The sequence below is a fragment of the Lactuca serriola genome, chromosome 8, assembly GCF_051521515.1.
Source record: "Lactuca serriola cultivar US96UC23 chromosome 8, Lser_US96UC23_V15, whole genome shotgun sequence".
Lineage (NCBI taxonomy): Eukaryota > Viridiplantae > Streptophyta > Magnoliopsida > Asterales > Asteraceae > Lactuca > Lactuca serriola.
The window spans coordinates 5516985-5523442 of NC_136415.1; the positions used below are offsets into that span (position 1 = coordinate 5516985).

Here is a 6458-nt window from a genome sequence, read left to right on the forward strand (position 1 = left end):
TTACCCATATTTTCATTTCCCTTGTAATATGGGCGGCAATGTACTTTATTTGTTACAATATTGGAATATTGCTATTTATTGGTAAAGGAATTGCAAGTACGATATAAAAGAAATGTAAGTATCTTGATATTATGGCTTTCCCCACACCAATAACAATTTATCAAACTGCCAAAAAAATATGAAAAATAATAAGTTTGTCGTGATAGTGTGTAAAAATTATATGAGAGCAAAGCCTAATTATTTTTGGTAGCCATTTGGAGAGGCTGGTGATCATTGGAAGCCCAATTATGTCACCTTTCATTTTGACTTTGGCTTTGACTTTGAAAATGACCCAAAACAAGGTTGTCACTTGTAAGGTTGTTTCCCAGTAAAAACAATAACTTCTAAATGTGGAAATGAAGAGATGAATTTTTTTGAGGTTTTATTTAATTTGCTTGAACATAGAAATGAAAAAGAAGAAGAAGAAGACGGGGGCAAACTGGTCATATACAAATATTTAACATCTGTGTTGTTAAAGTTGTTATGCTCCTTAAACGTAAGCCAAATAATTTTTTAAGAGAAGTGAATTTTGTTGAGGGTAAAATATGATCCTTCAACATGGAAATGGAAGAGATGAAAATGACATTGGCAAAATGGTCCTTTTCATAAATTTAGAATATAGGCTGTTTGAAGTCGAGACCTAGAGAGCAAACACATTATCACACCAAGAAATAAGTACCATATTTTAGTTTTGCTCCTTCAATGTAGTATATGATAATTGTTTATAAGGAAAGAGAGAATTTTGTTGAAATTTCATCCTGCTCCTTTAAAATGGAAATAAAAGAGATGATGATGAAAGGGACAAAATGGTCATTTTTCATAAATTTAACATCTAGGTGACAACCCTAGTACCAAAAGCGTTATGAAACCTTGAAATAAGGACCAAAATTGCAAAAAAAGACTCCCTTTTGGACCTAAATCACCAACCTGACAATAAGAACATGCTGTTGACTACTATCTGTTAGTACTTATAATCTCCATTTTTGTATCCATATTCCATAAATTTCAGTGAGTAAAAAGAACAGCATGCAAATTTTAACTACATATGTACATAGGGGGAAGGGTGGTTTCAGGGAACCTCCAATAAGAGCAAGAGAAAGACCACTGATATAGACAAGAAAGCATCACTTAATTATGAATTTGACATTAAGAACTTTTTAATTAAGTGAACTTTTTAACATAAAAAATAGATTGAATTCTTTGCTAAAAGAAAGCAATTTTTATCAAGTCAATCATAGATATAGACACAAATCCAGAAAATATAAGACGTCATTATCCAGGTAGCACTTTATCAGTGCAGCACTTAATAAAAAAGAAAAAAGAAAAAAAAAAAAGCCTATTCGCCTTATATCAGGAACAATACACAATCTGATATGATATAAGCTTTTTTCCAAAATCAGTTGGATATGCTAAATATCAAACCCATCAGATGTAATATATCAGGGAAAATTAAAACCCAAAATTTACAAAACATGGAGAAACGTAACGGTAATGTGTATACAGCTTCTAAAAGAGCATGCCAGTAGGGATGTCAAAAAGTCCCGTGGGACCCTGTTCCCGTGGGGGCCCCGTCCCGTTTGGGGGAATTTTTAAAAAAAAATCAGAGGCGGGGACGGGAGCGGGGGCAAGGTTAACCCCCGTTTTAGTTTCGGGGGCGGGGGCAGGGGTAGGCAATCCCGTCCCGAAACCTCCATGGGGACCCCGTTAATAAATTAAACATATATTTACATATATTAATTATGTAAACATAATAAACAATAACATTATTTTGATCTTCCAAAATTCATCAAAAAATATGTTTTTTAAGTTGTTAGTATAATGTTTTTAAGATGCCATAACTTTTTTTATTTTTAACGTGTAAGATTCGGCTATAAATAATTATTTGTTACCTAAAAAATAGCTTCTTTTAACCTAGATAACAACTTTTTTTAGCAAAAAAAAAGGCAGCTCAAAATCAATTGGGGGCGGGGATAATAAAGAGGATTCGGGGGCGGGGCGGGGCGGGGGTAGGAAGGCTGAACATTTCGGGGGTGGGGGCGGGGACGAGGGAACCAGGAAATTTCAGGGGCGGGGGCGGGGAATGCACTTCCCGTCCCGTTTGCCCCCGTTGACATCCCTACATGCCAGGCATCCCCAAATACAAATCCATTTCACTGCTTAACTAGGTAAATCTTTTTAGAGTAAAATGTCCTAATAAGCAAAAAAAAAATGAAAGTTTGATGCTATAAATAAATGGGTAGAAAGCAGTAATCACCCAGCACCCTTATTTGAGATTCAATGCAATAGCCACACACCTAATTATGAAAATACAATGTAAAGTTTTGTCCCCCATTAAGTCTAAAACAAACAACAATTTTGTCAAAATGTGATTAAGTACAATAAAATCCAACTGAGCCACCATAATTAGGGATGAGCATATGGACCGGGGAACCGGTCGGAACCGGTACCGAAACCGGAACCGGCACCGGAACCGGAACCCGATGGAACCCGTTGGGCCGGGACCGGGACGTTATTTTTGTGGATTTTTGGAGCCGGGAACCGTTAGAAACCGGTAGAACCGGCAAAAACCGGAACCGTATGATGCTATTTTTCGTGGACCGGTTCCAACATTTGAAGACACGACAAGAACCGGTAGGAACCGGGAACCGGTAGAACCGCCAGGCCGGTACGGCTCTTGATTTTGGCCGAAGCCGGTTCTCGGTTCCGGTCCGGTTCGGTCCTTTTGCTCATCCCTAACCATAATATCATCTGGTTGGATCTTTCATATGTGTGCCAAAGTAAGATAAGATATATATAACACTAAAATAAATATGGGCATTATTAAAAAGAAAATTTAAAGTGTAATGCTACAGCTGGTAACCAATATAAAACATGTTTAGATTTTCAATAAACAATGTCTTAATAGGAAAAAAAAAAGTACGTAGAAGAAAATATCTTACTATGTTATAGTTGTCTAGATTTCCAAAGTACATTTTCTATGTAGGAAATAAAAAGTATAATGTCTAATAATATTAGATTTTCAAAGTAAAAAGTCTTAATAAGAAAAAGTTCAAAGGTAAAACTTTTGGAAAGTTCGCTGTCTCAATAAGCAAAAGAAATACAAAATACAATATGGAAATTGTTACTGTATTAGACATTTTGCATGTATATTAATATTAAGTAATCATCAAAGTACAGTTTGGTTTCTTACCTGCTATTGGTTTTTGATAGTCATGTACTCTGATGTTTTAACATATTGTTGAATCTTATGAATAAGAATGCATAAACCTGGTATTACATTTGCATGTCATTAACAGATCTAGTTAAAATTAGCCAAAAGGGTAAATTTCACCAAAATATAAAAACCTCTTTTTGCAAGTGTGTCCACTCCCCTATAGAATATTCTCTGTTTTAAAGCATCTGGATCCATGACTCAGCCTTGATAATTCAAAAAGCTTGACCACTGTATAACATTATTTATTTTATTTTTCTATTAATTTTATTTATGAGCATACAAAAGGGCAACTTGCTTGGAAAAGCAACATACTTTACACTTTTTTCCAATATAGGCAATGTTCATTAGTTTTTACACATAGCAACATACTTTACACTTCAAAAAGTATTCTTTTTTTTAGAGAATCTTTTTAGGGATTAGGGTATACTTATGCTCCTTAAACGTATGACAGATAATTTTTTACGACAAGTGTGATTTTGTTGAGGGTATATTATGACAAAAACAAGTATATCTTACTACTATAATACAGAATCTAATCAAACATACATTACAAAAAACTAAAATACTACTTTAGAGGAATAGGACATTTCCATAAATAGTGAAGAGCCTTACTTGATCAACTTCAAATCTCTCTGTGGCATATTGAGTTGAATGAATTGTCACATTATCCTTCTTGATGAGCCATAAAACATATCAATAATAGGTAGACGTAGAACATACAGATACAAGATATGTGCTTCTATATAAATTCAATGTAAAGCAACATGAAATGATGACTAAGTGACAAATTACTATCTGTTAGTACTTATATATATATATATATATATATATATATATATATATATATATGTATGTATGTATGTATGTATGTATGTATGTATGTAATTGTGGTTCTGTAATCAACATTCGTAAAATCTTAATGGGAAAGAAATTTGAATTACATTGTCCTAATAGAAAATTGTTACTAATAGTAAAACAAAATTATCTATTAAAGTATTAAGATATCCATACTTTCTCGTTCAGATCACCAGAAAGAAAGAAAGAAAGAAAGGAATGAAATCCATACTTTATTAACATAATTCATTTGGCTAAAAAGTATAAATTGAATTTTTATAACAAAATTCTCATATATAATATTTTTGTTCACAAACAAGAATTGCATATTACCTCATCAGATATAAGAAAGTAAACACAAGCATCCTCTTTATATTGACCACTTGATTTTAACATTTCAACCCACCAAAGACCACACCTTGTGACATTTCCTTCCCTAATGTCCCAATTTGCTAAATAAAATGCCCATATATAATCCCATCATTTCCTGAAAGCACAAGTTTTAGAAACAGAGGGGTAGAATTACAGTAATAAGAACAAAAAATGAAAAAGTACAATGCTATAATTGGGTAGAATTTTCAAAGTACAATGTCTTCATAAGAAAAAGTTGAAAGTCCATTATTGTAATAGAAGAGATGAAACTAAGATGCTAAAAAGGACAAATAAATGAAAGTAAGTTGTTACTTACTCATTTATCCCTAAAAAATAATCTACACTGCAATAACCAGACACCTAACTGAGCATCAATAAGCCTTACTGGCAAAAAGATTAAAAACTCAAATAAATAAAGTCATGTTATTGGAGATAGATGTTTATGTTTATGTGTGTTATTATATGATAACAAGACAAAGTTAGCGAAAAGTTCAGCAAAGTCAAACACATTACATTGTGATTGAACAAACAAAACGATTTGAAGTTATTTTTGAAAATGACACAACCTTTAACCCAGTCAATATGAGTTGTTGAAGGTTCTAGCATCAAACAATCTTATCAGTGCAATTGATAAGAAAATGATTATCCATCATACCAGTATCAGAAGAACGAATCTCTGACAAAAAGCTCACCAACTACTGAAATGTCAAAGTGATTAGCAACTGATCACAACTTAAACCATTTAAAAATATCAACTCGAGGAACTTACAATATGTAATTTAAATGAGCCAAAAAGCCTGCACATTCATTCATTATAATCAAATCCATGTTATTTAAATGAGCAACAATGCACTTGAAAAACTTTACATGTAACTAACAGGATGATCAAAGGATTCATGGTGTCTGAAAAGGATACACATCTACTCAGTAGATGTACAAGTTTGTTATTGAAAATTTGGAACTATGTTAGTATTGTAGTACAAAATCAAGTTGAGAAGCTGCAAGGGCAAATGAATAAATAAATAATTTTAAAATGATAAAAGTTGAACTCTCAGAACTATGTGCAACTTTCACTCGGTATAATTAAGTAAAATCATGTCATTAATTTACCTTTGTTATAGTTCAAGTAGATCCTTGGGTATAGTGTTTGATCCTTTTAGTGACGATGACGCAATTCTTAGAAAGAAAAAAAAAAACAGAAATCGTTGTTGAAAAGATACACGCTACCTAGAAATTAGAGGAGAAAAATATGCAACCCAATATGCACTCCTTTACTTGATCGATGATGACTGTGAACTGACATTGGAACCAGACGTCATACTACAACCTCAAAGCATAAAGGTACAACCCAATATCCCGATGAACCCAGTGATGAAGGGAGGGCTGAAGAACCTAGGCCTAATTGAAAATACTTAACAAAAGCAACAACGAAATCAATAATACGCAATAACAAAAGAAATAATACACAGAAATAAAAAATCAAGAACGTTACCTAAGAGATGAAGAGGGGAACGCAGATGATTGTTGAACGCCGGAGAATGAAAGAAAGAGGAAACAATGGTATCGATAGAAGAAAAAGAGAGGAAAGGTGGTGCCTCAAAAATAAAACCCTCTACTGCTTCTTCTTGAAAGGTGTTTAGAGAGAAGCGGGAAGAATGAAGAAGGTTATATAAAGCGTCAATACACCGACCCAACCCTTTTGACTTCTCACTTCCAATCAACGGTTATTTTTTTAATCCCTTTCCAAAATTAACACCTTCCTTCCTAAATTACGATATTAAGACATTTTCACTTTTCTTACACATAGCCCCTGACTTTTGACTTTTACCTTTTTATCACAGGTTTTTATCTTTTAAATTGAAACTGATCCTTACTAGTACATACTTGTTTTTTTTTACAACTTTCTTTTTATATATTTTTTAAAACATCGCTTTTTTTTATAAAATTAACTTCTAATAAAATTCTTTTATACAAAATCATTTATAAAATTAGTTTCATA

General features: G+C 32.8%; 1 long non-coding RNA gene across 3 annotated transcripts; it reads right to left on the bottom strand.

Annotated features, from left to right (window-relative positions):
- Positions 1-2133: 2133 nt before the first annotated feature.
- LOC145068870 (uncharacterized) lies at positions 2134-6102 on the bottom strand. 3 transcript variants are annotated; one of them, XR_013689163.1, is made up of 5 exons: positions 5952-6102; positions 4421-5870; positions 3866-3922; positions 3385-3481; positions 2134-3306 (listed from the first exon to the last, which is right to left on the bottom strand). It is a non-coding gene; the product is annotated as an uncharacterized LOC145068870 (long non-coding RNA). The 3 variants fall into 3 exon arrangements; XR_013689161.1 differs by having other exon boundaries at positions 3866-3925; XR_013689162.1 differs by having other exon boundaries at positions 3385-3922.
- Positions 6103-6458: the final 356 nt, after the last annotated feature.